Here is a 22,655-nt window from a genome sequence, read left to right on the forward strand (position 1 = left end):
TTGCAATTCGAGATTTCATACACTGTTATGTTCCATGCTTTGGGACTATTCCATGTTTAGAGATTGAGATTCCTTTCATGGAATATCCATTTTGGGATATTGTGATTCTGTACTTGGAATGCCAACTTCCATGCCATGCCTGGGTGACCAGGTTCCATGTCTTAGGCAGCCAACTTCTACGACTGAAACACTGGACTTAATGTCTGGAGTGCCAGATTCCACACTTATAAAGCCACGTTCTGTACTGGAAGACTGAGATTCTACCTATTGTGTGCTGTTACACTTCTATACTTTTCAGGAATAGAGTTCTATCTGGGATACCAGGATCCATGTTTGCAGGGCCAGGATCCATCCTGGAAAGTGATATTCCATACATGGAGCACCAGCTTCCATGCTTGGATATTGGGACCCACATACATTGTATTTTATGCCTGGAGAAGCAGGATTCACACCTGGAGAGATATTCCATGTTTGGAGAGCTTAATCCCATAGTTGGAAAGCCATGTTCCATGTTTGAAGGGACATATTTTTTTCCATTCGTAAAACTTTTATTCCACTTACATGAACTTAATACACATGTTCTTAGTAATTATGCTTGGATTGTTCATGAAAATCTCACAAGACGTTAAAAAAGCTGGCCATCGTCTCAAGTTATTTCCCTGTTAACTATTTTTATAGCACATGCATGTTAGGCAAGTATTAAAAAAAACCCATAAAAGCAAAAAAAAAAAAAAATCTTAAAAAGATAGTTAAATACATGGGGTTTTTTTGTTTTGTTTCACTGCTGCACTTGATATCCATGAAGTAACAGATATCAAGCACTTTACTTTTGCTTGATACATTTCTTCTTAGGTTGCTGATATATTTAAATGAAAATAAAGAGTGTAGCAAAAATAATGAAAGCAAATAGCAGGTAATTCTACAAATAATGGAACGTGAACCGTTTCTGCCCTTATGCAGAGTAAACTGGGTCACAACCAAAGGAACATTCTGTAGCTGTAGTCGACGGTGTGCACACTGAAACAGCATTCCACACATAACACATAGTTTAACGTGCAACATCCATGGGGTATCCACTTCTACTATAGCCTTGTGAGTGCTCCAAACCTAAAAGTACCCACAACTATATCTGTGACTGGAACCAATTAGCCCTTCTGTTCTCCACCAGGACAAACCAATATATAGGCAGTTTTCTTTGCTTAGACATGGCAGCAGTTTTAACACTGGCCCTTGTGAAGACACAATGTACCAAAAGTACTGTGCCAAATATTTATGACTTGCATAAAAATTCTACATCCCCATATTGACCACTTCAAGATGAAAACAGGTAACTCTCCCTAAATGTTAACTGGCTCTATTCCCTTAATATTCAACATAAAAAATCACATGGGAAGTTCATATAGAGGTAGCATAAACCTGTCATAAATCATAAGCAAAAAGCTATTTGTGGGACAGCACAGATGACAAATGGTCCACTGTGTAAATTTCAGAATGAGGCAGACAGTGTTAGAAGTCCGGTTATTTTCCCCCTCCTTCTCCTGCTTCAGCTTTGTCTCCTTGGGTATCCGATCTCCACCATGTCAAGTTGTCTCCCAGTAGCTGCACTATTAGCGTGCCATCTTTGTATGACTCTTCACTGAATGCACCAAGTTCAGCAATGGCTTCACCAAATGCTTTCTTTGCCAGAAAGCAGACTTTCTCAGGAAGTTGAAAATCTCATCATACAAAACAGAAAAGTTAAGGGCCAGACCCAATCTGATAGGATGTGTTGGTTGAATTTTCTTTTAGCTGATTTCAAAGCTTCTCGGTATGCTTGCTGTGACTGATTCACAATCCCTTTCTTGTCATCACCAGCAGCAACCTCAACCAAGGAACGGTAGTAGTCTTGTTTTATTTTCAAACAGAAGACTTTGCTTTCTGCTTGTGAAGCACTGTGGATCAAGAACTTTTCCAATAAAAACAAAAATAAACAAATGGGACCTAATTAAATGGCAACCCACTCCAGTACTCTTGCCTGGAAAATCCCAAGGACGGAGGAGCTTGGTAGGCTACAGTCCATGGGGTCGCAAAGAGTCGGACATGACTGAGGAACTTCACTAAATTTAAGAGCTTTTGCACAATGAAGGAAACTATAAGCAAGGTGAAAAAACAGTCCTGAGAATGGGAAAAAATAATAGCAAACAAAACAACTGACAAAGAATTAATCTCCAAAATATACAAGCAGCTCACGCAGCTCAATACCAGAAAAACAACCCAATCAAAAAGTGGGCAAAAGACCTAAACAGACATTTATCCAAAGAGAACATACAGATGCTGATAAACACATGAAAAGATGCTCAACATCACTCATTAGAGAAATGCAAATCAAAACCACAATGTGGTTATCACCCCACATTGGGCAGAATGGCCATCATCAAAAAAAATCTATAAATAAGAAATGCTAGAGAAGGTGTGGAGAACAGGAACCCTCTTACACTGTTGGTGGAAATGCAAACTGGTCCAGCTGCTATGGAGAACAGTGTAGAGATTTCTTTAAAAACCGGGAATAGAACTGCCATACAACCCAACAATCACACTGCTGGGCGTACACCCCAAGGAAACCAGAATTGAAAGAGACACATGAACCCCAGTGTTCACTGCAGCACTATATACAATAGCTAGGACATGGAAGCAACCTAGATGTCCATCCGCAGATGAATGCATAAGAAAGCTGTAGCACATATACACAATGGAAGATTACTCAGCTATAAAAAGAAACACATTTGAGTCAGTTCTAATGAGGTGAATGAACCTGGAGCCTCTTACAAAGTGAAGTAAGTCAGAAAGAGAAAGACAAATACTGTATATTAACGCATATGTATCAGAGAAGGCAATGGCACCCCACTCCAGTACTCTATGCCTGGAAAATCCCATGGACAGAGGAGACTGGTGGGCTGCAGTCCATGGGGTCACTAAGAGTTGGGCACGACTGAGCGACTTCACTTTCACTTTCACTTTCATGCATTGGAGAAGGAAATGGCAACTCACTCCAGTGTTCTTGTCTGGAGAATGCCAGGGACGGGGGAGCCTAATACGCTGCCGTCTATGGGTCTATGGGGTCGCACAGAGTCGGACACAACTGAAGCGACTTAGCAGCAGCAGCAGCTACTCCTATATGTGTATATGGAATTTAGAAAGATGGTACCGATGATCCTACAGGCAGGGCAGCAAAGGAGACACAGATGTAAAGGACAGACTCGGACTCCGTGGGGAAAGGCGAGGGTGGGATAATTTGAGAGAAAAGCATTGAAACACATGTAAAATAGATCACCCATGCAAGTTCAATGCATGAGGCAGGGCACACAAAGTTAGTGCTCTGGGACAAACCAGAGGGATAGGCTGGGGAGGGAGACAGGAGGGGAGTTCAGGATGGTGGGGACAGATGTATGCCTGTGGCACATTCACGTTGATATATGGCAAAACCATCACAATATTGTAAAGTAATTATCCTCCAATTAAAATAAATTAATTTTTGAAAAGAACTCTTCCAAAAGTAACAGTACATCATTGCAGATGTGTCTCAGCTTGGTCTCTATTTTCTCTCTGTATTCTCGAGTCATCTTCTGTTTTTTTCTCAGCACCTTCCATCTTTTGCTCAGTACTTGAGAGGACCCTCCAAGATGACCTATGGGCTCCTACAACATTTTTACAAGCAACCAAGAGAAGACTCCTCTCCTCATTGGCTAATTCGGCTCCTGGCTCAGTTGCAGACTTCATGCAGGCTGCCATATCATCACATCGCTCAGCCTGCTCGGCCAGTTTGGCCTTCTGTACCAGATTATTTTTATCCACGACAGGATATTCTGTGTCTGAAGTGGGTGGCGGCAGATGGGCAGGACTTTGACGGGACCTATTGTATACCTGCTTTATAGGTTTTCGTGCTTAGAGAACAAAGTTCTATGCTGGGAGATCTGAGTCCCTTCCCGGTTCAGTGTAATATCATGTAGAGGATCAGATTATATGCTTGGGAAGGTAAAATTGGACCTAAATCAGATTATATGCTTGGAGAGGTAATACTAGACCTGAAAAAACCTAAATCAATGCTTGAAAGTCCATATTTCATATAGGAGTGTCAAGTTCTATGCTTGGAGATTGAGATTCCATACGTGGATTTTCTGTTTCCAACCTTGGAGAACAGGTTCCATGTCTTACATTTTTAAGAGAATCAACTTCTCATCTCCTAAATTCTAAAAATACTCTTTCTTAAAATTAATCTGCCTTGTAGCATGTCTGAAGTCAAGGTGTTACAATGGCTCACTTTTCTACTTCCTATTTCAGAATTGCTATCCTCCATTTTATTAAAAATGAATGAATGAAAAAATGAATGGTGAACACTCTTACTGAACTTAATTGTAGTGCCTTGTCCTGGGGTGAAATAACCTCCAGGGTAGTGATGGGCAATTCAACATTTTGTAGTTAGGGAAGCCTTCTTTAGACAAGGTAATGTAAACCTACATTGGGCTTGTGTTTCTTTTTCTATCTTATCCATATTTCTGATAAGGGTGAATTATAGACTGTGTGGATCACAACATTCTGTGGAAAATTCTTAAAGAGATGGGAATACCAGACCACTTTTCCTGCTTCCTGAGAAATCTGTATGCAAGTCAAGAAGCAACAGTTAGAACTGGACATGGAACAATGGACTGATTCCAAATTGGAAAAAGAGTATGTCAAAGCTGTATACTGTCAACCTGCTTATTTAACTTATATGGACAGTACATCATGCAAAATGCCAAGCTTGAAGCACAGGCTCGAATCAAGATTGCTGGGAGAAATATCAATAACCTCAGATACACAGATGACAACACCCATATGGCAGAAAGTGAAGAAGAACTAATGAGCCTCTTGATGAAAGTGAAAGAGGAAAGTGAAAAACCTGGCTTAAAACTCAACATTCAAAAAACATTCAAAAAACTAAAACTGTTCCCATTACTTCATGACGAATAGGTGGAGAAACAATGGAAACAGTGACAGACTTTATTTTCTTGGCCTCCACAATCACTGCAGATGGTGACTGAAGCCATGAAATTAAAAGACACTTGCTCCTTGGAAGAAAAGCTATGACCAACCTAGGCAGCATATTAAAAAGCAGAGACATTACTTTGCCAACAGAGGTCTGTCTAGTCAAAGCTATGGTTTTTTCAGTAGTCATGTATGGACGTGAGTGTTGGACTATAAAGAAAGCTGAGCACCAAAGAACTGATGCTTTGGAACTGTGGTGTTTGAGAAGACTCAAGAGTCCCTTGGACTGCATGGAGATCCAACCAGTCCAGTCTAAAGGAAATCAGTTCTGAATATTCATTGGAAGGACTGATGCTGAAGCTGAAATTCCAATACTTTGGCCACCTGATACAAAGAGCTGACTCACTGGAAGAAACCCTGATGCTGGGAAGGATTGAAAGTAGGAGGAGAAAGGGGATGATAGAGGATGAGATGGTTGGATGGCATCACTGACGCAATAGACATGAGTTTGAGTAGGCTCTGGGTGTTGGTGATGGAAAGGGAAGCCTGGCGTGCTGCAGTCCATGCAAAGAGTTGGACACAACTGAGTGACTGAACTGAACTGAACTGATAGTATAGCAATAAAGTGTGTTGGGATGTCCTAAATTCACGTATATTGTGGAGGGAAGTGCCAGGAGTGACAATTTTGTTCGATGAACTTATATCTTGCATCTCCTAGTTACTGTCGAAGAAAGTTATTATTATAAAAGAGTTCTGTGAGATCAAAGCAGAAAGGATCAAAATATTGAGCTTAGCAGAGCCATTTTATCTAAGCAACAAACTCATGGCAAAGCAAGACTGTGCCTTATTCACCCACCCTCCTTCCCCCTCTCCTTTCTTTCCTCCACCCCTTCTTCTCTTCCTTCCTTTCCTTCATCTATATTCTTATGCAGTTTAGCATTAAGGCATCAAGATTTGTAAAATTTATGTTGGAGAATAGCAGTGTACTACCAAATTTCACTTGCATTTATCCATATATCAGTTGAGAATTTTGCATTATTTCAAAGAGATGAGAAATCCCATGTTTATTTCCAACAGATCAACATTAGACCTTCGTTAGGAAAATATATTGAAAGCAAGTAGAGGCACTTCCATATTTCCTTAAATATTCATTCAAACTTGTAGAAGAAACACTTCATTCATTTTGGCCAAAAGATTATTGATATCATAAACTTATATTTAGTTTTTACTGGGGTGTAATCTCCTGCTGTTCCTCATTAACCACTATTTCAGCTTTCTATAAAGCTGCTTTATAGAAAGCAGCTTTACCTGCTTACCTGCTTCCTGAGAAATCGGCATGCAAGTCAAGAAGCAACAGTTAGAACTGGACATGGAACAACGGACTGGTTCCAAATTGGAAAAAGAGTATATCAAGGCTGTATACTGTCAACCTGCTTATTTAACTTATATGGAGAGTACATCAGAGTATTTCAGGTAGTCATTTGTATTATGTACTTACTAGATTTATATTAACTTAATGGAGATATATTGTGAACCCACCTGTAAATAATGCACTTAAAATCATGATTACTATGTCTTTTGTAAGCATCACACTTACTCGTAGCTCAGTCCCTTCTTTTCCTTTTGCTGTTTATTCCCACAAGGTAGATTAACCTGCATGGAGCATTTACTTACATAGAAGAAAATGTTCCTAAAATGTAATTAGTACGTAATGACCTGAACACGTTAGAAAACCAACTTTATTAAATTAATTTTGTTGCTGTTGTTCAGTTCTGTCCAACACTTTGCAACCCCATGGACTGCAGCTTGCCAGGCTTCCCTGGCCTTCACCATCCCCCAGAGCTTGCTCAAACTCATGAGTCAGTGATGCCATCCAACCATCTCATCCTCTGTCACCCCCTTTCCTCCTGCCTTCAATCTTTCCCAGCATCAGGGTCTTTTCAAATGAGTCAGTTCTCATCATGTGGCCAAAGTATTGGAGCTTCAGCGTCAGCATCAGTTTTTCCGATGAATATTCAGGATTGATGTCCTTTAGGATGGACTGGTTGGATCTCCTTGCAGTCCAAAGGACTCTCAAGAGTCTTCTCCAACACCGCAGTTCAAAAGCATCAATTCTTCGGTGCTCAGCCTTCTTTATAGTCCAACACTCACATCCATACATGACTACTGGAAAAACCATAGTGTTGACTAGACGGACCTTGGTCAGCAAAGTAACGTCTCTGCTTTTAAAATTTATTTTGGAAGTACATAAATTAAATTCATTAAAGATCATTATTTAAAGGATATTACTAGGACATTTGCATAACCTCAAGAAGAGACAAGCAGCAAACCAAGTTTAGAATCGGGGTAGCCAGAACCAATCCAGATGTCTCTGTCACTGGACAGGCTGAAAGCTGGGTGGGAACACTGCGCCAAGCCCCCGTCTCTACTTGGTCTAGAAGCTGGATGTCTCTCTGCCACCATCTGAATGAGTTCTACCGCAGCCTCATCTTTCTGACAGTGTCATCCACACTGAAATCATGTGTAAGGACACTGATGGGAGGAGCCTGGGCCATAGCCTCACCCTCTGGCTTCAAGGGAAGCTGTGAAAATGTGGCCTTTTTCAAAAGGCAGTCTCACTAGATGGAAGAGCTGCCCACTGCAGTGAGTGTTCAGAGCATCTAGATGGCTAAAAGGAGTGAGAAGTGCTGCCACACAATGTCAGGCAGTAATGACATGATTTTTAAATGCAAATATTTTGTTTAAATCACCATGTGATCAAGGATTGCATTATAATGTTCATTTTACTATAATCTTCTTTATAACACAATTTCCTGCTTTTCCCCATTAACAAACAATGCAGGCTTCTTGATTTACTTTACATTAATTGAATGAGAAGGAAAGATTCGTTAACAAGTACATCTTTAAAAGACATGTCTGGAGGGAGGGAAAGATGGCGGAGGAATAGGACGGGAAGATCACTTTCTCCTTCACAAATTCCTCAAAAGAACATTTCAACGCTGAGCAAACTTCACAAAACAAATTATGTAGGCTGGCAGAGGACATCAGGCAACCAGAAAAGCAGACCTTTGTCTTCAAAAACAGTGAACCTCTCTGAGTGTCCCTCAATGTGGAGAAACTTTTCATCTTTAACCTAGATGTTTTATCATCGGTGCTGTATAGATGGAGAAGTCTAGAGGCTACTGTAAAAATAAAACTGAAAGCCAGAAGCAGGAGGCTTAAATCCAAAGCCTGAAAACATTAGAGAACTCATGAATTCAGGGAACATTAAGCAATAGGAGCCCATCTAATGCCTTCATACCTACACCAAAACCAAGCTCCACCCAAGGGCCAACAAGTTCCAAAACAAGACATACCACGCAAATTCTCCAGCAACACAGAAACAATCCCCTGAGCCTCAATATACAGGCAGCTCAATATTATCCCAAAACCTTTGATGTCTTGTAACCCATTACGGGTTACTCCACTGCACTCGAGAGAGAAGAAACCCAGCTCCACCCGCCAAAACTCCAACACAAGCCTCCCTAACCAGGAAACCTTGACAAGCCACTGATAGAACCCCACCCAAAGTGAGGAAGCTCCATAATAAAGAGAACTCCACAAATTACCAGAATATAAAAAGGCCACCCCAAACGCAGCAATATAACCAAGATGAAGAGACAGAGGAATACTCAGCAGGTAAAGGAACAGGAGAGCTGCCCACCAAACCAAACAAAAGAGGAAGAAGTAGGGAATCTACCGGAGAAGGAATTCCGAATATTGATAGTGAAAATGATCCAAAATCTTGAAATCAAAATGGAATCACAGATAAATAGGCTAGAGACAAAGATTGAGAAGATGCAAGAAAGGTTTAACAAGGACCTAGAGGAAATAAAAAAGAGTCAAAATATAATGAATAACGCAATAAATGAGATCAGAAACACTCTGGAGGCAACAAATAGTAGAATAACGGAGGCAGAAGATAGGATTAGTGAAATAGAAGATAGAATGGTAGAAATAAATGAATCAGAGAGGAAACAAGAAAAACGAATTAAAAGAAATGAGGACAATCTCAGAGACCTCCAGGACAATATGAAACGCTCCAACATTCGAATTATAGGAGTCCCAGAAGAAGAAGACAGAAAGAAAGATCATGAGAAAATCCTTGAGGAGATAATAGTTGAAAACTTCCCTAAAATGGGGAAGGAAATAATCACTCAAGTCCAAGAAACACAGAGAGTTCCAAATAGGATTAACCCAAGGCGAAACACCCCAAGACACATATTAATCAAATTAACAAAGATCAAACACAAAGAACAAATATTAAAAGCAGCAAGGGAAAAACAACAAATAACACACAAGGGGATTCCCATAAGGATAACAGCTGATCTTTCAATAGAAACTCTTCAGGCCAGGAGAGAATGGCAAGGCATACTTAAAGTGATGAAAGACAATAACCTACAGCCCAGATTACTGTACCCAGCAAGGATCTCATTCAAATACGAAGGAGAAATCAAAAGCTTTACAGACAAGCAAAAGCTGAGAGAATTCAGCACCACCAAACCAGCTCTCCAACAAATTCTAAAGGATATTCTCTAGAAAGGAAACACAAAAAGGGTGTATAAACCCGAACCCAAAACAACAAAGTAAATGGTAACGGGATCATACTTATCAATAATCACCTTAAACGTAAATGGGTTGAACGTCCCAACCAAAAGACAAAGACTGACCGAATGGATACAAAAACAAGACCCCTCTATTTGCTGCTTACAAGAGACCCACCTCAAAACAAGGGACACATACAGACTGAAAGTGAAGGGCTGGAAAAAGATATACCACGCAAATAGAGACCAAAAGAAAGCAGGAGTGGCAATACTCATATCCGATAAAATAGACTTTAAAACAAAGGCTGTGAAAAGAGACAAAGAAGGCCACTACATAATAATCAAAGGAACAATCCAAGAAGAAGATATAACAATTATAAATATATATGCACCTAATATAGGAGCACCACAATATGTAAGACAAATGCTAACAAGTATGAAAGGGGAAATCAACAATAACACAATAATAGTGGGAGACTTTAATACCCCACTCACACCTATGGACAGATCAACTAAACAGAAAATTAACAAAGAAACGCAAACTTTAAATGATACATTAGATCAGTTAGATCTAATTGATATCTACAGGACATTTCACCCCAAAACAATGAATTTCACCTTTTTTTCAAGTGCTCATGGAACCTTCTCCAGGATAGATCACATCCTGGGCCATAAATCTAAACTTGATAAATTCAAAAAAATCGAAATCATTCCAAGCATCTTTTCTGACCATAATGCATTAAGGTTAGATCTCAATTACAGGAGAAAAACTATTAAAAATTCCAACATATGGAGGTTGAACAACACACTTCTGAATAACCAACAAATCACAGAAGAAATCAAAAAAGAAATCAAAATATGCATAGAAACTAATGAAAATGAAAACACAACAACCCAAAACCTGTGGGACACTATAAAAGCAGTGCTAAGAGGAAAGTTCATAGCAATACAGGCATACCTCAAGAAACAAGAAAAAAGTCAAATAAACAACCTAACTCTACAACTAAAGCAACTAGAAAAGGAAGAGTTGGAGAACCCCAGAGTGAGTAGAAGGAAAGAAATCTTAAAAATTAGGGCAGAAATAAATGCAAAAGAAACAAAAGAGACCATAGCAAAAATCAACAAAGCCAAAAGCTGGTTCTTTGAAAGGATAAATAAAATTGACAAACCATTAGCCAGACTCATCAAGAAGCAAAGAGAGAAAAATCAAATCAATAAAATTAGAAATGAAAATGGAGAGATCACAACAGACAACACAGAAATACAAATGATCATAAGAGACTACTATCAGCAGTTGTATGCCAATAAAATGGACAACGTGGAAGAAATGGACCAATTCTTAGAAAAGTACAATTTTCCAAAACTGAACCAGGAAGAAATAGAAAACCTTAACAGACCCATCACAAGCACGGAAATTGAAACTGTAATCAGAAATCTTCCAGCAAACAAAAGCCCAGGTCCAGACGGCTTCACAGCTGAATTCTACCAAAAATTTCGAGAAGAGCTAACACCTATACTCCTCAAACTCTTCCAGAAAATTGCAGAGGAAGGTAAACTTCCAAACTCATTCTATGAGGCCACCATCACCCTAATACCAAAACCTGACAAAGATGACACAAAAAAAGAAAACTACAGGCCAATATCACTGATGAACATAGATGCAAAAATCCTCAACAAAATTCTAGCAATCAGAATCCAACAACACATTAAAAAGATCATACACCATGACCAAGTGGGCTTTATCCCAGGGATGCAAGGATTCTTCAATATCCGCAAATCAATCAATGTAATTCACCACATTAACAAATTGAAAAATAAAAACCATATGATTATCTCAATAGATGCAGAGAAGGCCTTTGACAAAATTCAACATCCATTTATGATAAAAACTCTCCAGAAAGCAGGAATAGAAGGAACATACCTCAACATAATAAAAGCTATATATGACAAACCCACAGCAAACATTATCCTCAATGGTGAAAAATTGAAAGCATTTCCCTTAAAGTCAGGAACAAGACAAGGGTGTCCACTTTCACCGCTACTATTCAACATAGTTCTGGAAGTTTTGGCCACAGCAATCAGAGCAGAAAAAGAAATAAAAGGAATCCAAATTGGAAAAGAAGAAGTAAAACTATCACTGTTTGCAGATGACATGATCCTCTACATGGAAAACCCTAAAGACTCCACCAGAAAATTACTAGAGATCATCAATGAATATAGTAAAGTTGCAGGATATAAAATCAACACACAGAAATCCCTTGCATTCCTATACACGAATAATGAGAAAGTAGAAAAAGAAATTAAGAAAACAATTCCATTTACCATTGCAACGAAAAGAATAAAATACTTAGGAATATATCTACCTAAAGAAACTAAAGACCTATATATAGAAAACTATAAAACACTGATGAAAGAAATCAAAGAGGACACTAATAGATGGAGAAATATACCATGTTCATGGATCGGAAGAATCAATATAGTGAAAATGAGTATACTACCCAAAGCAATTTACAAATTCAATGCAATCCCTGTCAAGCTACCAGCCACATTTTTCACAGAACTAGAACAAATAATTTCAAGATTTGTATGGAAATACAAAAAGCCTCGAATAGCCAAAGCAATCTTGAGAAAGAAGAATGGAACGGGAGGAATCAACTTGCCTGACTTCAGGCTCTACTACAAAGCCACAGTCATCAAGACAGTATGGTACTGGCACAAAGACAGACATATAGATCAATGGAACAAAATAGAAAGCCCAGAGATAAATCCACACACATATGGACACCTTATCTTTGACAAAGGAGGCAAGAATATACAATGGAGTAAAGACAATCTCTTTAACAAGTGGTGCTGGGAAAACTGGTCAACCACTTGTAAAAGAATGAAACTAGATCACTTTCTAACACCGTACACAAAAATAAACTCAAAATGGATTAAAGATCTAAATGTAAGATCAGAAACTATAAAACTCCTAGAGGAGAATATAGGCAAAACACTCTCAGAAATAAATCACAGCAGGATCCTCTATGATCCACCTCCCAGAATTCTGGAAATAAAGGCAAAAATAAACAAATGGGATCTAATTAAAATTAAAAGCTTCTGCACAACAAAGGAAAATATAAGCAAGATGAAAAGACAGCCTTCGGAATGGGAGAAAATAATAGCAAATGAAGCAACTGACAAACAACTAATCTCAAAAATATACAACCAACTTATGCAGCTCAACTCCAGAAAAATAAACGACCCAATCAAAAAATGGGCCAAAGAACTAAATAGACATTTCTCCAAAGAAGACATACGGATGGCTAACAAACACATGAAAAGATGCTCAACATCACTCATTATTAGAGAAATGCAAATCAAAACCACAATGAGGTACCACTTCACACCAGTCAGAAAAAATCTGCAAGCAATAAATGCTGGAGAGGGTGTGGAGAAAAGGGAACCCTCCTACACTGTTGGTGGGAATGCAAACTAGTACAGCCACTATGGAGAACAGTGTGGAGATTCCTTAAAAAATTGCAAATAGAACTCCCTTATGACCCAGCAATCCCACTTCTGGGCATACACACCGAGGAAACCAGAATTGAAAGAGACACATGTACCCCAATGTTCATCGCAGCACTGTTTATAATAGCCAGGACATGGAAACAACCTAGATGTCCATCAGCAGATGAATGGATAAGAAAGCTGTGGTACATATACACAATGGAGTATTACTCAGCCGTTAAAAAGAATTCATTTGAATCAGTTCTGATGAGATGGATGAAACTGGAGCCAATTATACAGAGTGAAGTAAGCCAGAAAGAAAAACACCAATACAGTATACTAACACATATATATGGAATTTAGGAAGATGGCAATGACGACCCTGTATGCAAGTCAGGAAAAAAGACACAGATGGGTATAACGGACTTTTGGTCTCAGAGGGAGAGGGAGAGGGTGGGATGATTTGGGAGAATGGGAATTCTAACATGTATACTATCATGTAAGAATTGAATCGCCAGTCCATGTCTGACGTAGGGTGCAGCATGCTTGGGGCTGGTACATGGGGATGACCCAGAGAGATGTTGTGGGGAGGGAGGTGGGAGGGGGGGTCATGTTTGGGAACGCATGTAAGAATTAAAGATTTTAAAATTAAAAAAAAAAAAATAAAAATAAAAAATAAAAAATAAAAAAAAAATAAATAAATAAAAGACATGTCTGTGTGTTGGTGTGCGGTTTGCATTCTAAAGTGGACATGGAACATCTCTAATGTAGACATTGAACTTCAAGGCTTGATGTGTTATTCTTTCATTTTGTTTCTGAGAAATGGATTTACTTTAATAGAATTCCTTTTCAAAAAAATTTTTATTGAAGTACAGTTGATTTACCATGTTGTATTAATTTCAGGTGTGCAAAAAAGTGATTCAATTATATATATATACATATATATTGTTTTCAGATTCTTTTCCATTATAGGTATTATAATATATTTAATATAGTTCCCTATGCTATATTTTTAAGTAAGCTCATATGCATCATGTTTTAGATTCCACATATAAGTTTTATCATATCTTGTCTTTCTTTGGCTTACTGATAATCTCTGCTACTGCTAAGTTGCTTCAGTCGTGTCTGACTCTGTGTGACCCCATAGACGGCAGCCCACCAGGCTCCCCCGTCCCTGGGATTCTCCAGGCAAGAACACTGGAGTGGGGTGCCATTTCTTTCTCCAATGCAGGAAAGTGAAAAGTGAAAGGGAAGTTGCTCAGTCGTGCCCAACCCTTAGCATAGACTGCAGCATCCCAGGCTCCTCCATCCATGGGATTTTCCAGGCAAGAGCACTGTGTGGGGTGCCATTGCCTTCTCCGCCTGATAATCTCTAGGTCCATCCACATGGCTGCAAATGGCGTTAGTGCCTTCTTTTTATGGCTGAGTAATATTCCATCATGCATATATGTCACATGTTCTTTTTCTTCTCATATGTTGATGTGCATTTAGGTTGCCTTCATGTCTTGGCTGTTGTAAAGAGTACTATGACCATTGGGATTCATGTATCTTTTCGTATTAGAATTTTCATCTTTTCTGGATATATGCTGAGGAGTTGGATTGCTGGATCATACAGTAACTCTGTTTTTATTTTGTTAAGGAACTTTCATACTATCCTCCATAGCAGAGAATAGTACATACAGCAATTTAAATTCCCACAAACAGTGTATGAGGGTTCCCTTTTCTCTATACATTTATCATTACTAGACTTTTTGATGATGGCCATCTCAACCAGTATGAAGTGATACCTCACTGTAGTTTTGATTTGCATTTCTCTAACAAGATTGCTGGGAGAAATATCAATAACCTCAGATATGCAGATGACACCACCCTTATGGCAGAAAGTGAAGAGGAACTCAAAAGCCTCTTGATGAAAGGGAAAGAGGAGAGTGAAAAAGTTGGCTTAAAGCTCAACATTCAGAAAACGAAGATCATGGCATCTGGTCCCATCACTTCATGGGAAATAGATGTGGAAACAGTGGAAACAGTGTCAGACTTTGTTTTGGGGGGCTCCAAAATCACTGCAGATGGTGATTGTAGCCATGAAATTAAAAGATGCTTACTCCTTGGAAGGAAAGTTATGACCAACCTAGATAGTATATTCAAAAGCAGGGACGTTATTTTGCCGACTAAGGTCTGTCCAGTCAAGGCTATGGTTTTTCCAGTAGTCATGTATGGATGTGAGAGTTGGACTGTGAAGAAGGCTGAGCGCCAAAGAATTGATGCTTTTGAGCTGTGGTGTTGGAGAAGACTCTTGAGAGTCCCTTGGACTAAAAGGAGATCCAACCAGTCCATTCTGAAGGTGATCAGCCCTGGGATTTCTTTGGAAGGAATGATGCTAAAGCTGAAACTCCAGTACTTTGGCCACCTCATGTGAAGAGTTGACTCATTGGAAAAGACTTTGATGCTGGGAAGGATTGGGGGCAGGAGGAGAAGGGGACGACAGAGGATGAGATGGCTGGATGGCATCACTGACTCAATGGACATGAGTCTGAGTGAACTCTGGGAGATGGTGATGGACAGGGAGGCCTGGCATGCTGCGGTTCATGGGGTCGCAAAGAGTCAGACACAACTGAGCGACTGAACTGAACTGAACAATTATTAGAAGGCAATGGCACCCCACTAGAGTACTCTTGCCTGGAAAATCCTATGAACAGAGGAGTCTGGTGGGCTGCCATCTCTGGGGTCGCACAGAGTCAGACATGACTGAAGTGACTTAGCAGCAGCAGCAGCAGCAGCAACAGTTAGTGATGTTAAGCATATTTTCATGTGCCTGTTTGCCATCTATATGTCTTCTTTGGAGAAATGCTTATTTAGGTCCCTATTTTTTAACTGTTTATTTAATTTTTCCATTCACTAATTTATTTTTGGCTACATTTGGCCTTTGTTGCTGTGCGTGGGTTTTCTCTACTTGCAGAGAGCAGGGGCCACTTCTTGTTGTGGCGCCCGGGCCTCTCATTGAGGCGGCCTCTCCTGTTACAGGACACGGGCTCTGGAGCGTGGACTTCAGCAGTTGTGGTGCATGGCCTTAGTTGTCCCGTGGCGTGCAAAATCTTCCTGGGCCAAGGATTCAACCCATGTCCCCCGCATTTGGTAGGCAGATTCTTAACGACTGAACCACCAGGGAAGTCCTGAGTTGCCTGTTTTCTGATGTTGAGCCACTTTCACAAAATTTTAAAAAGTGAAGTAGATGCCAATCCCACTTTAAGGATGGAAGCCCTTGTGACAGTATGATGTCAGGCATCACGAGACACTAGTTTAGGAAACATTGTTTTACTCTTCTCTGGGAAGGACTTGAATCTCAACTTCCTGTGGCTTCCTGAGTCAGCTTCTGATACAATCACAACTGGACTGAAAATGGCTGCACAGACTTACCCTGCTGCCAGTTCAGGTGGTCAACCACCTGCTACCTCGTCTGAGCCTGCTTGCTGTTGAAATCATATTACATGCTTGAACTGATCAATGACTATAGGTCAGGGCCATTTTAAGTGACTGCCTTCCAGTCTTCCAAAACAAAACATAAAACTGACCCAAACCAAGAAATCAGAGGACTCTTCAGAGCAGGAAATCCATATTGCCTCTAGAACACCCGCAGTGTGGAACTGGGACCCTAGATGTCTGTGATGCAGGGCCAAGGGTAAATGGGTTCAGGTGGACCCTATAACAGCCTATTCTGTTTGGCTTTTCATTTACTGGGAATGAAGACTCTCTATACCCACAGTTTGCTGAAAAGCACTTACAAATAGCAACCTGAAACCTTTTATCTCATTTAGAAACAAAACAGTTAGAACCTTATCTTTACTTAATGCATATGGTGTTCCGGTTGTAACCAGTGACATTTTAATTTAAAAAATGACAGCAGCTTTTGCTTTTAACCAACCTATAAAATGGAGATGAGGGAATAGATTAAATGCTAAACTCAGGACCTAATCCCTTAGCAGCCTGTACAAGTCAGAAGTGAAGGCTCCTGCTTTTGAACAGATACCTGTTTGGAGTGATGAAGGAGCCTACCTTACCTATCACCTCTCCTCAAAAAGTCCCCAACCCAGGGCAGCCAGTGCCTGCAATGTGAATCGTGCCTACGGAGGCTGAGAGAGAATCACTAACTTCACTTACTAGGTCATGCACCCAGTGTGGCCATCTGCCATGTGGTGGGACATGGTCCCTTGTGTCCCCATTACACCCTAAGTCTGCTGCATTCAGAGCCCATCAACAACTCCAAGACATGCAAGGGGTATCCGTCCTTCTTCCCCTTCTAGTGACGTAGCTGAGGAGATTGGAAGGCATCAAATAATTGTTCCTCTGAAATTTTGCACTTGACTGGACTCTCAGGCCAGAAGAGATGCCGGTCATGTTTTAATGGTCGCCCTCCTCCACTCAGGCCTTGGACTCCTTTGAGGATTCAATGAAAACTCTGAACACCCTCGGCTAAAACAATCACATGGATGCAATACACATACCATTTTCATGTGCTATTACAAGCCTGTGAAGCTCATCTACAGACCTCAGTTCTCATCTAAATCCTTTCTAAACTGTTCTCCATACTGCTGCCAGGGTAAACTCGAAAAAAAAAAATGTGGAATTCTAAGTACATTCAGGGAAAACTCCAAGTTCCCTAGCATGGTGCTAACCCCCTTTACACACTTCTCACATCCTCTTGACCTACTGTTTTACTCCAGCGATTGCTGCAGCAACTAGCTGTGTGCAAACATGACCCAATCCCAGCCCTCCTCGACTATCCCTTCCTTTCTTCTGTCCCAGGTCTTCTCCACAAATGTTGTGTGGACCTCTGTGGGAACCTGCCCAACTACACTGTGCATGTGAGGGGGAAAGCGTGAAAGAATTATTACCCCCTGAGACAGCAACTCTTGTCCAATGAGGGCCAGGAACTGGTGCATAAACATCCTCTCTTTCATCTCTCAGGCAGACAACTCTGATCTTTTGTGGGATCAAGGCTTTCAGGGGCGATCAGCTCCACACATGTCCTTGGATTAGTTTTCCCTCCTTCCTTGTTTCACCGTCTAGTTTTCTCACTCCAGTTCCTTGGGAATTTCATCACAAGGTGGACTTTTTGAACACCAGTCCTTCTCTAGGCTCTGCTCTTGGGAAAAACCAGGCCTGAAGATGGCATAAAAGGTCCTGCATGCCTTTCAAATCTCATCCTCTGCAGCTCCAACCAGCACACAGGGACAGTGGACTGCCCCATCCTGTTGAGCTGAGACTCAGCTGAAACAAGCTGACGCTTCTCCTTGGGATGACATCTTCTCTGTCCTTCAAGTTAGAGCTTGTCACCTTTTTCAGGAAAATGTCCATAAAAACTTCTCCCCAATTTGTGTTACCTGCCCTTCCCCTGGGTCCCCTAATCCCAAGATTCCCTATTCATGGCACTTATCAGATCATGTCATGATTACCCATCTGCCCATCTGCTTCCCTTATTGGACTGAGAGCTTCTGGAGGCAGAGCCAGTGGGTTTTCTCTGTTTATCCATCTCAAGCCTAGGACTGTCTGGAACTAAAAACTAGAACTGATTAATCATTTGTTCTGTCAATGCTGTCTCTTTTCCAGACCATGTTTCGTAAAACAATTCAAGAAGTCACTTGAACTGATTAATGGCACCCCACGCCAGTACTCTTCCCTGGAAAATCCCATGGATGGAGGAGCCTGGTAGGCTGCAGTCCATGGGGTCACTAAGAGTCGGACACAGCTTAGAAACTTCTCTTTCACTTTTCACTTTCATGCATTGGAGAAGGAAATGGCAACCCACTCCAGTGTTCTTACCTGGAGAATCCCAAGGATGGGGGAGCCTGGTGGGCTGCCGTCTCTGGGGTCGAACAGAGTTGGACACGACTGAAGCGACTTAGCAGCAGCAGCAGCAGCAATTATTTACTGACAGACTGAAAAAACGATGTATGAGATTTCTGAGATGAGCCTGGAGCAGGCAATATTTGGGTCTTTATCACATCTGGGCCCAAATGAAGCCAAGAGGAAAGTCCAGGTAGATGGCATGCCTCTGGGGCCTGCAGAGATAGGACCTAGTCTGCGTGGTTAGTATGCAGGACAGGCCTCTTTTACAGAACAGCTGGTAAAATCCTGGTCTGGATAATTTCCCCTAATGGGCCTCCTGGAACTTTCCCTGCCCTGCTGTGGGAAGCTGATCTCAAAGACAGAATCTGTCAATGCTGTCTCTTTTCCAGGCCATGTTTCGTAAAACAATTCAAGAAGTCACTTCTTCAGGTTTTACTTAACAGGATCCCTTTCAGAAGCCACATTTGAAAGTTTGCAGAGGTGTAGGACATTTGGCTTATTTACCACTTATTTGCTGATGCCTTTGGTCAAGTTCCCTGAACGCTCTGGGCTTCAGTGTTCACACATGCATGTAAGCCAAATGTTGCAGGGCCTCCCATGCCCAGGGGCACCAGTGAGGCCACATTAACCTCAGTGCTAGATCATGTTGACCACCTGGCCTCAAGCCACACAGCTGCAGAGTCTTAGACTGTCTCATCTCCCCTGTCATTTCCCAGGATGGCTGAAAGTCTCTTCCATGTGCTCATCTTCTGTTGACAAGCTATTCAGGGAGGATCCATGGCCCCTGCCACTGCTGACATACCTGAGGTCTGATTTATTTGGCAAAAAGTTTATGTGTTACTTTTCTATTGACAAAGCTTCAGTGTACCACCCTTATGATGCATTTTCAAGAGAACAGAACTATTAGGTAGAGAACATAAAAACTGAGACATAAAGAAGAGGCTAAATAGCAGGATATCTGAAGCAAAAGAATGGATCAGTGAGCTAGCTGGAAGATACAATGGTGGAAATAACTGCTGAAGAGAAGAATAAAGTAAAAAGAATGAAAAGAACTAAAGATAGTCTCAGAGACCTCTGGGAAATATTAAATGCACTCAAATTATAGGGGTCCCAGAAAAGAAGAGAAAAATAAAGGCTATGAGAAAATTTTGAAGAGATTATAGTTGAAAATATCCCCAACAGGGAAAGGAAATAGTCAATCAAGTCCAAGAAGTGCCAAGAGTCCCATATAGTGTAAACCCAAGGAAAAACATGCCAAGACAGATACTAATCAAATTAACAAGGATTAAACACAAAGAAAGAATAATAAAAGCAGCAAGGGAAAAGCAACAAGTAACATACAAGGGAAACCCCATATGTTTAACAGCTGATCTTTCAGCAGAAATTCTGCAGGCCAGACGGGAGACGCAGGATATATTTGAAAGGGAATAATCTTCAACCAAGATTACTCTACCCAGCAATCTCTGAATGAGATTTCATTCAGAACTGATGGAGAAATCAAGAGCTTTACAGACAAGCAAAAGTTAAGAGAATTTAGTACCACCAAACCAGTTTACAACAAATGTTAAAGGGACTGACGTAGTCAAGAATTACAAGACAAGAAAAAGATCTACAAAACCAAACCCCAAACAATTAAAAATAAATGGCAATAGGAATATATATATATATATATATATATATATACCAATAATTACTTTAAATGTATATGGATTAAATGCTCCAACTAAAAGACACAGGCTAGCTGAATAAATACAAAAACAGGACCCTTGTAGATGCTGTCTACAAGGAACCCATTTGATACCCTAAAAACACATATAGACTGAAAGTGAGAGGATGGAAAAATATATTTCATGCAAATGGAAATGAAAAGAAAGCTGGAGTAGCAATCCTCATATCAGACAAAATAGACCTTAAAGAATATTACAAGAGATAAGGAAGGACACTATGTAATGATCAAGGAATCAATCCAAGAGGAAGACATAGCAATTGTAAATATCCATGCATACAACACAGGAGCACCTCAGTACATAAAACAAACACTAACAGATACAACATAAGAGAAGGACAAATTGAGAGTGACGATAGTAGGAGACTTTAAACCCCATTTATACCAATGGACAGATCACAAAACAGGAAATTAATAAGGAAACACAAGTCTTAAATGGCACATCAGATCAGATGGATCTCATTGATATCTTCAGGACATTCCATCCAAACTGCAGATGAATATACCTTCTCATGTACACACAGAACATTCTCCAGGATAGACCACATCTTGGGTCACAAATCAAATCTCAGTAAATTTAACAAAATTGAAATCATGTCAAGCATCTTTTCTGACTGTAACACTATGAAACTAGATATCAATTACAAGAAAAAAAACTGTAGAAAACACAAAAGCATGGAGATTAAACATTACTTTTCTAAATAATGAACAGGTAACTGAAGAAATCAAAAGGGAAATCACAAAATTCCTAGAAACAAACGACAATGAAAATACAATTCAAAACATATGGGATGCAGCAAAAGCAGTTCTAAGAGGGAAGTTTATAGCAATACAATCCTTCCTCAAGAAACAAGAAAAACATAGAATAGACAACCTAACTTCACATCTAAAACAACTGAAAGAAGAACAAAACCCCCAAAATTAGCAGAAAGAAAGAAATCATAAATGTCAGAGCAGAAATAAACACAAAAGAAATGAAAGAAACAGTAGTAAAGATTAATAAAACTAAAAGCTGGTTCTATGAGAGGTAAACAAAATAGGCAAACATTTAGCCTGACTCATCAAGAAAAAAAGAGAGATGTATCAAATCAACAAAATTAGAAACAAAAAAGGAGAGGTTACAACAGACAATGCAGAAATACAAAGGATTGCAAGATACTATTATGAGCAACTATATGGCAATAAAATGGATAACCTGGAAGAAATGGACAGATTCTTAGAAAAGTTCAATCTTCCAAGACTGAACCAGGAATAAACAGAAATTAAGAACAACCCAATGACAACCACTGAAATTGAAACTCAAAAATCTCCCAAAAAACAAAAGCCAGGACCAGACAGCATCACAGGAGAATTCCATCAAATATTTAGAGAAGAGCTAATGCCTATCCTCCTAAAACTCTTTCAAAAAATTACAGAGGAAGGAGCACTTCCAAACTCATTCTACGAGGCCACCATCACTCTGATGTCAAAACCAGACCAAGACAACACACAGAAAAGAAAATTACAGGCCAATATCACTGATGAACCTAGATGCAAAAATCCTCAACAAAATTCTAGCAAACAGGATTCAGCAGCACATCAAAAAGCTCACACACCGTGATCAAGTTGAGTTTATTCCAGAGATGCAAGGATTCTTCAATATATGCAAATCAATCAATGTGATACTTGATGGATCAATCAATGTAATACCATATTAACAAATTGTAATACCATATTAACAAATTGTGATCAATCAATGTGATACCATATTAACAAACTGAAAGATAAAAACCATATGATAATCTCAATAGATGCTGAAAAAGCCTTTGACAAAATTTGGCACCCATTTATGATTAAAACTCTTCAAAAAATAGGCATAGAAGGAGTCTACCCCAACATACTAAAGACTGTATATGATAAGCCCACAGCAAACACTATTCTCAATGGTGAAAAACTGAAAGAATTCCCTCTAAGATCAGGAACAAGACAAGGGTGTCCACTCTCACCACTATTATTCAACATATTTTTGGAAG

The 22,655-nt window shown here is 39.9% G+C and overlaps 1 pseudogene; it reads right to left on the bottom strand.

The window, feature by feature from the left end:
- Positions 1 to 1,518: 1,518 nt before the first annotated feature.
- On the bottom strand, positions 1,519 to 6,339 carry LOC138416278 (14-3-3 protein zeta/delta-like; annotated as a pseudogene).
- Between the last annotated feature and the right edge of the window lie 16,316 nt (positions 6,340 to 22,655).

This window comes from Ovis canadensis, chromosome 12, assembly GCF_042477335.2.
Source record: "Ovis canadensis isolate MfBH-ARS-UI-01 breed Bighorn chromosome 12, ARS-UI_OviCan_v2, whole genome shotgun sequence".
In the NCBI taxonomy this organism is placed as follows: Eukaryota; Metazoa; Chordata; class Mammalia; order Artiodactyla; family Bovidae; genus Ovis; species Ovis canadensis.